This window comes from Pomacea canaliculata, linkage group LG7, assembly GCF_003073045.1.
Source record: "Pomacea canaliculata isolate SZHN2017 linkage group LG7, ASM307304v1, whole genome shotgun sequence".
Classification (NCBI taxonomy): Eukaryota; Metazoa; Mollusca; class Gastropoda; order Architaenioglossa; family Ampullariidae; genus Pomacea; species Pomacea canaliculata.
This window is the reverse complement of record NC_037596.1, coordinates 19,722,889-19,731,538: the sequence shown is the minus strand read 5'-3', so window position 1 is coordinate 19,731,538 and position 8,650 is coordinate 19,722,889. Positions and strand designations below refer to the sequence as shown.

The 8,650-nt window shown below is 42.9% G+C and overlaps 1 long non-coding RNA gene across 1 annotated transcript; it reads left to right on the top strand.

Annotated features, from left to right (window-relative positions):
* Positions 1-440: 440 nt before the first annotated feature.
* On the top strand, positions 441-2,345 carry LOC112568622. Its single transcript, XR_003100127.1, has 3 exons — positions 441-819; positions 1,187-1,341; positions 2,282-2,345. It is a non-coding gene; the product is annotated as an uncharacterized LOC112568622 (long non-coding RNA).
* Positions 2,346-8,650: the final 6,305 nt, after the last annotated feature.

Here is an 8,650-nt window from a genome sequence, read left to right as displayed (position 1 = left end):
TTTTTTAAAATAATAAATGTGCTGCTTATTTACTACAAAGATTCTCCCCAAAGCCTTTTCAAAGTCTATTATTTCTATATCCGTTTCCGCTGGTGCTGAAGATGCTTCTCTATCAGGATGCGATAGTTAAAGATCCACTCAACTTTGCTCCTACCTGAAGCCAGCTTGTTTCTTCTGATTGCAATCAATTAGCAGTGGTGCTCATGTGGTTATTCATTAATTTCAGCATGAATTTGCTTGGGTGGCTGATATCATTCAGTTGCAGTCTGTTTTGGAGCATCCAGGACTTTACATCATCTATACATTCCTGTGTCTGAGTCAGTGGTCCAGAGAGTTCTGTAAGTGGAGCTGACCGATAAAGCTGTGTATCATCAACATAACTTACATGTGACATAACGGCGTGACATAACACCAGACAGAGGGGAGGTATAGAACACAAACAGAATTGGACCAGTACAGATCCCTGAGGGACAACGTGTGTCGGGACAGAAGCATCTTAGTGAACACCATTCACAAAGTCTGGGTTCGGTCGGTGAGACACGATCGAAAGGAGGACAAAGGAACACGATAAATGCCAAAAGACTGCTGAAGTCTGTGTGGAGGTATGGAATGATCCACAGTATCAAATGACAGATCAGCTGACACGTCTAGCAAGGTCGGAAATGACACTTTGTGGAGCAGATCCTTTTACAACTTTGAGAAGTGCAGATTGAGTACATGGCCTTCTCTATGACCGACTGGAATGGACTGAAGAGATGATTGCTCTCTCCATGCACTGGGAAAAACAATCTTTTGCAGAACTTTAGACAGAAAAGACAGGTCTGTAATTCCTTAAGCAGTTGTAATCTAAAGATTGTTTCTTTATAAGTGGCACAATAACTGTCAAGAGGAGAACATGAGTTACATAGAACAATCGACAATCGACAAACAGAGAGGAGGGAATAGCTCACAAACAAACTTCTTAACAAATTGTTCACTCACTGGCTCAGGGAAAACATTTGTAATGCACATTTAAAACACTGAATGGTGTGTAAGTGGCGGATAGGTAAGACCCACAATGTCCCAAGGGACCTTTCGAGCTCACGGGGGAGTCGTTAGTTGTTTAACTTTGCCACACTGGTCTGTGGACTGTACACGTGCAAAAGGATGTTCTTTCTTCTCACTTGCACATCTGCTTTGGTTCCAGTGACACATTTCCTCTCTCCCTGGCCTGGAGCCTACCGATAGTGGGTGCAGTGTTGTTGATCTTGGCCTCCACCGATGTGACATGGTGTTTCTCTTGCTGCGGATATGTGTGTGTCTTTGCGGACCCCATCTTCCTCTCCAAGTCAACCACAGCCAGTGAGTCGGCTTGGTCTCATCACCCTTGTCCCCATCTTGCTTTTTTTCCCTGATGCCTGCTTTTTAAAAAAAATGTTTTTAGTATGCTTGAAGTTAATGTCACTAGAGTCATCTGTTTTAATGGGTCAACTTACAGCGAGTGAACGATATGTCAGGAGGGCCAGATGTGTGTATGGAGGACAAAATGGTAATAATTAAGTGGTAATAAATTTTAATTAGTACGCTCAACAAGGCATGGTTGGGGAAGTCTGAAATAGAATAATAGATGGTGGAGGCGGAGATTCCTCAGGCGCCGTTGTTACATTCAAACATAGTGATAGATAGGAAGGAACAGTTGGTTTCTAAAGATTATTTGCAATATGCAGCTTTAGCTGAAAAATGACATAATAGTTACTTTTATATTCTTATTTCAAAATAACAGAGGTAATTTGACCAGACCCAGTAACAGTCTAACAAACTGCGGATTTGGGACCCAGGCTTTCAGCGACCCTCTCCCTTCACAACCACACCACCACTGCCACTGTAAGGACAGGAGCACCACAAATCGGTCATGTGGAAAATCTTGACCGTTATTTTAAGTACTAAAAAATGAGACACACCCCCGCCGCTCTACCTTCCACCCACGTGACTGAAATCGTTGATTTGCTGCAAGGTCAATGGTTAGAAAGACGATTCCTCGACTTGACTTGGTCTAAGGTAGCAAAGGTCAATGCACAGAGAAGATTACTCTACATGCTCTAACATAACTAGTAGGCTACGAGTAGGCGCAGGGCCGCCGAGAGCCAGCCCGGGCCCCGGGACAGACGACCTCTCCGGGCCCCTTGTACTTGTAATCGTAAATTATTTTCCCAGTATATAATGTATGTTTACAATTCGAAATCTCAATATCTACACTCAAACTCAACTTCTGCATGTGTAATGCTTGGTGTTCTGTCCTTAGACCTTTCTTTACAAGAAAAAGAAAAGGAGAAGAAGAAAAAAATCCACTGACCAAGGCCGGGACCCCTTGACAGCCGCGGGCCCGGGTACACCAGACCCTGTCCCCCCTCTCGTCAGGCCTGAGTAGGCGACAAGTCTCCATGGCAACTGATGACACGAGGTCGTCACACGCTAGTGATCGTGAATTGCAGTCAGTCAGCAAGTCACGTGACACCTCACTGCAGCGTGTGTGTAAAGGGTTGGGGGGATGTCACTATTTTCCTCCCGCTTGTGTTTATTTTAAAGTGTCTGGTATCTGGTGTACTTTAAAAAATTGAAGAGGAACTCGGTCAGGTATGACTTGAGTCCAAGTTGAAATCGTGACAATCGTTATATACACGGGTGACAGCTGAAGAAACAGGGTCCTACTAAACCCGTTTCTTTTTGTCAAAGAATTCAATACATTCAAGAAAAATATTAATTAAAAAGTGAAATGGTACAGATGTGACTCGTCTGCCATTGACCATAGGAGCATTCCACTGTCGAACTATGGTATAGCGGAGACACAAATGTTAAGAAACTATGAAGCTGTGAGGAATATCTCGTCAGTCTACAGCAAACTTTAGAGACCTACTATAACAGACTACAGGCTCCATACGACACTGAGTCTGGTGCTGACCAGAAATACCAGTCTATGAAAACGCCAGTCTACCGGACCATGAGGTCTGATGACTACAACTTTTTATCGATTAAAAATATCAATCAAGATTAACCTAGTCTGTTGACCAGTTTTCGATTAGAAATATCACTCTACGTTTAACTTCAGATGACAGTTTGCAGCTGGCTACAAAGACCAGTCTACAGTTGAGAAAAAACGACTCGGTATATATTGTAACGGATTGTAACAAGCTTATATACACAGATGCAAATGTTTTAGTGACTAAATTAGTAGAAAGCCCGGGTTTCTTTTGATCATTCAATATTTCAGTCTTAATACGCATTATTGGCCCTCAATAAAATGATAAAAATAGGTTGAGCATGAAATATTCAGACATGCAAGAGATCATAACAAGGAATAAAGAAATATGACTCAGAGGGCATAACTGACTTTATTTGGCATGTAAGTGCATTGAAGCCTTTCAGAATCTGTATTGTCTACACTGTGTCTACACTGTGTGCCGTTCATGTCCACACCTTTGTTTTTGGTGTCCACACGCTGTGTTGCTGGTGTCCTGACTTGGTGTTATTGGAATCCAAACTGTATTATTGATGTCCGCACTCTGTGTTGTTGATATCAACCCTTTGTGTTGACCTTAGTCACGTGCTACTATTTTCAATTTGTCACGAGTTATTTTCATTACTTATTGGCCATATCTATCACCAAAAACCACCACAAACCATTGTTTACCCCACCCTTTTCTTGAAAACAATGTTTCTTATTACATTTTGCTGTCAAAACATCTGGCTACTGAGATCCATCACTGACCCTGTAGGCAGGGATGCGAAACACTGACGTTCAGATAACAAAATAGAAATGAGACAATGAAGAGCTCCTAGCCATCAATATATCCAATATATCTTGACATTCCTGTCGATGTCCAGTCAGATAAAACAAGCAAGTTTCTTGTCTTGGAACTGTTGATGCTTGGGGTCTTTCTAAAAGGAGTCGATCGACGAAAATGAACAGTCTTCGTTGTTATGCTTTAAGTATTGGATGCAGACTAGAATAAAGTACAATAATTTCATGGTTCAAGCCGAATGCAGAGAATGCCAGCGACTAAACTGCTGCACAACAATGCGCGCTACCGACTGCATTTGAGCCACCCAGCCACATTCTGCAGTATTCCCATAAATCCGCGCAGTCTCAAAATATTCCCAGGCCTCATAACTCTAAAGCACGGAAACAGGTGCCACTACAGAGAGGGACAGCATGTCCGAGACGAGATGTGAACCCAGGACACCTGACAAGCAGGACAAACACGACACAGCATAATAATCAGATAAAACTCGCAAGTGTTTTATTATGTTTTGTGCTGACACTAGATCGTCCTCATCGTCCCCAGTACTAGTTGACCACGAAATCAGTGGCCTGCCAGTGCTGGTCGCGGGGGTGGGAGACCTGACTAGACCCAGCATGGGCCAAGGAGCGCCACCTAGGACAGTCCTGGATGGATTTGACCAGATCCTTCATGGGACCAGGCGGCCTGAACACTCCTTTGTGACGTCCTGGGGAGCGAATAGCTGAGCGGTTAGAAGCATGTCTGTCTGTCTGTCCAAAAAACTCATCTGTCATCATTTGTATAGAACAGCACACACCAGTGCCTGTGAGATTTGGCTTTCTTGAAGCTCTAAGGCATTCTTCTTCGTTACCAAGAGGCCCATGAGGCCTCGTTTTGAAAAGCCGGCAGAGGCATTCGTGAATAAGATCCATAGTGGGCTGGGAGAGGGTAAGGCAGAGGGGCAGAGAGGGGCGTCGCCTCACATATCAAGCTGGCCCCGAGAAAAGTCACTCCTTACTCCCCAGCGACCTTTAAAAAAAAGAAAAGAAAAAAAAAGTTAGGGGACGACATATATCTGGACACTAGATATGAGAAGACACGACAGTATAGCCTCCAGAATGTTCCATCACTGGCTAAATCTGTTTACTTCACCCCTGTCGGTAACGGATCACTGCTCGCTACTCTCTTCCCTCAGTGACATATGGGATCACTATTCACCAACAGAGTGATTACAGTTCCCATTGTTCCCCCCTCCGGCCTGTGACGACAGAGCTGCTCTCAATTCAAGACGACCATAGAAGAAATTGCTTGTAAACCACCATGCACACATGACGAAATGAACGATTGTGAGGAGAGTTGACAGTGGACTGCAAAGTATCATATTTCACCATATTAAACTACACTTGCAGGTGAACAATTGCTGACAATCCTGGTAGACTGGAACTTTGCAAGAACTTGGAAATAAAGTAAACTGATGTTCTGTTCAGGAGGTTCTAGCTGTCTTTGGCCAAAGCAAGGACTTTGATACAATAATACTAAGCAAAGATTTTACTTTGACATCATAATAATAAGAAGCACATTTATAGAGCGCTTTTAATTTTTCCAGCATCAGCCGGACTCACCCCGGCCAAGATAGAATGAATTCTCTGCACAGACCAGGAATGAGAAAGGAAAGATAACAGTGGACTAACGTATGCTGGAAGCGCTTCACAGATGCAATAAGCAAGCACGTTGGTCTGAAAACTAAAGAAATAAAAGGTTTCCCTCCATGCAGTGTAAATACTGATCCTAATGAGGTGCCCGCCATCAGCACAAATGCGGTCTGCAGCCTTGCCATTTGAATTATTCAATAAGATAAGGTCTTGCTGTGTCCCATGAAAGATATCAGACACATGTAATAAAACCTTTTAGCATTCAGTAGCAGAGGTTCAGGGACAGGTTTACCCCTAGACTATCCTTCCCATTGAGTGCTTTCCTGTAGGAGAAGTAAACCTGTTGTGTAAGGTTGGGACTTAAGGGGCAGATAAAATAGGTTCAACACAGCTAGTTCTAATTATTTATAGAGAACGGTTACATGTTCACTGAGCTATCAACTGCTTAACTTGGATCACTGTTGTGTTCAGTAGTGACCACAAGCTGCATGACTATCATTGCATACAGGATGCAGAGTGTTATAGCCTATTTTAAAAAAAAGTAAATATATTATTTACTGTTGTGGCTTTAAGGGGACATAACCTATTTCAAAGACACTTCACTTTTCTGATGTGCTTTCACATATCCCCAGACTTCTTTCCTGTCGCCTGATGTCAAACATCTTCATTTTTATATCTCATTAGTGCTAAAAGCCATCGATACCTGACATCTTTTCCTCATAATGCAAGTGAAAGACCCTCTTTCTCAAAGATGTCCTGTAATGATACACTGTCCTTCATTCTCATCTCTGAGGAAAAAACCCCACTCCATGCCAAACCTCCTTGTGAACAAACCTGCCAATTGTGTGAGGATTAAGGTCAGTCTACAATTATAAAGGCTGAATAGATTTGAAGAATTGCATGCACATTGGCTGTCATTTGTGCAAGGACTTGGAATCTTGTGTTCACTGTTGCTTACACCTTACCATGTTTTGTTTCCAAATCTGTCCATACATCCCATTTCACACAAGTTCTAGCATATCTCAAATAATCACAAGGATATTTTCTGCTGTTTGGTGTAAGTGTTATTTTTATCTGTTCACATCTGTGTGGTCACTGTTTTAGGGAGCATTCTGACTCTCCATTATTTGGGAGGATGTAGTGTCGGTTAGTAAGGGTTCCTGAGAAAACATTAGAATTGAGAAGACAAGGATTGGGACCCTAGTAGTTAACTGTTAGCCATCAGTGCTCAACTACTGAAAGTCAATCCAATGTTTTGTTTTTTTGTTTATTCCTTGTCACTCCTAGAGGAGCATAGGGCTGCAACAACACTTCGCAAGCGGACCTGGTTTTGGGCTACCCCCTTAAGTTGGACCCATGTGGTTCCGACTTCTTTTCCCTTGCTCTCTACTGTTCTTCTCCAAGTCTGCTTTGGTCTCCCAATTCTCCTTTTCCCCTGAGGGTTCCAGTCAAGTGCCTGCTTGGTTTGTGCAGGGTGTGTCCTATCCATTTGTGCTTTGTGATGTCTTGGCTAGTGGCATTCTGGTTGGTTCTCTTCCACAGGCTACTGTTGGAAATCTTTTCAGTCCATGTTATTCCCAGAATGTGGCATAGGCATCGGTTGGTAAAGGTGTGGAGCTTGTTGTTAATGGTGTTTGTCACTCTCCAGCTTTCAGAACCATACAGTAGGACAGCTTTCACATTTGTGTTGAAGATGTGGATCTTATTGTGGAAGAATAAGCTCAGGAGTTCCAGATAGGGGGTAGACTGGCGAAAGCATGCCTGGCCTTGTTGATGTGGCTTTTCATATCACCTTGGCAAAACCCTGCTTATTCTGGTCTGTCTCTTTTCTAGTGCCTTCTTCAGTCTCAAGTATTACTCTTGTCAGGACTTTGCTGGAGACGGACACCAGCATGATCCCCGACAATCGATGCACTGGGAGAGGTCTCCTGTCTTTGGTAATTTGACCAGGGGACCTAGTTTCCAATCTGTTGGTGCTAGCTCATAACCAGATCTTGTGTATGAGGGGCCGTACAATTTTTGCTCTTGGTTCTGCCTTTAATGCTTCTGGGAATATGCCATCTGGGCCTGCTGCTTTGCCACTTTTCGTACTTTTTATAGCTTTGATGATTTCTGTCTTAATGTGTTGATGTGAAGTTGTTTAGTTGCTGGTGGTATGTCAGGCAAGGATGGTGGCCAACAAGCTCTTTGAAGTGCTCCATCCAGCGGTCTCTTTGTCCTGCATCGTTTGTTGTGGTTTTGCCATCTTTGTCTTTCACTGGCTTGTTTTGGCTAATGCTCCTGCCCGAGTTCGGTTTGTATAGTCGCATCATGTTTCCATGTATAGCTGCTGTCTCTGCTTCCTCCGTCAGTTCATAGGTGAAGCGTCTCTTGTCCTTCCTGACAGACCTGTTCACTTGGCAGTTGGCCTCCCAATATTCAGCTCTGAGACCTTCTATTGCTGATCTTGACATTGGTTGAGCTTCTGTTTCAGTCCCTTTCTTGATTCAGTCTTTGCCAAGGTGTCTGGGGTCATCCATTTCTTGTTTTCTCTTCCCTAGAACATCTGTACTAAATTTTGAGCTTGTGGTTTGCCTGCTGGATCAACGAAGGACTTCAGCCTAAGCTGGGAGACTGCCACTAAGAGCTGGTAGTCTGAAGAAACACTGGCGCCTCTTCTCACTTGGACATCTTGAAGACTCCTGCTCTTTCGAGAAACTATTTTATGATCGATCTTGTTTTCTGTCTGGCCATCAGGGGAAGTACAAGTTGTGTATATTTTTGTGTGGGACCACGGTGTCACTGTAGTCATTGAAAGTGCAGAAGTCTGTGAAGAGCTCCCTGTTTTCATTGCAGGTGCGGACGCCATGTCTTCCCGCTCCACTTTTACATTTAGGTCTCCCATCATGATCTTCAGATATCTTCTTTAAAATAATGTCTGCCTATTCCTATATTGTTGTGGAACTGCAACAGTACCACAACAACACAGAAACAGGCAGACATTAATTTAAAGATTAAAAAAGTATGGCAACATGAGTGCACGTGCAAAGTTGTCATCATTTTCGCGCCTATTTCTGACACTGAAGTTGTTCTTCATATCTAATTGTTTATTCATGTCAACTTAGTGTGTAACCATTAAAAGAGTGATGGATATCTCATTTTAAACAGTAAACAGTATCAAAACACGACGTAATATGCTTAATTTCCTTTGGATTAACAAGAAAGTGCAATTTCACAATGAAATAAGAAATACTTTTTTCA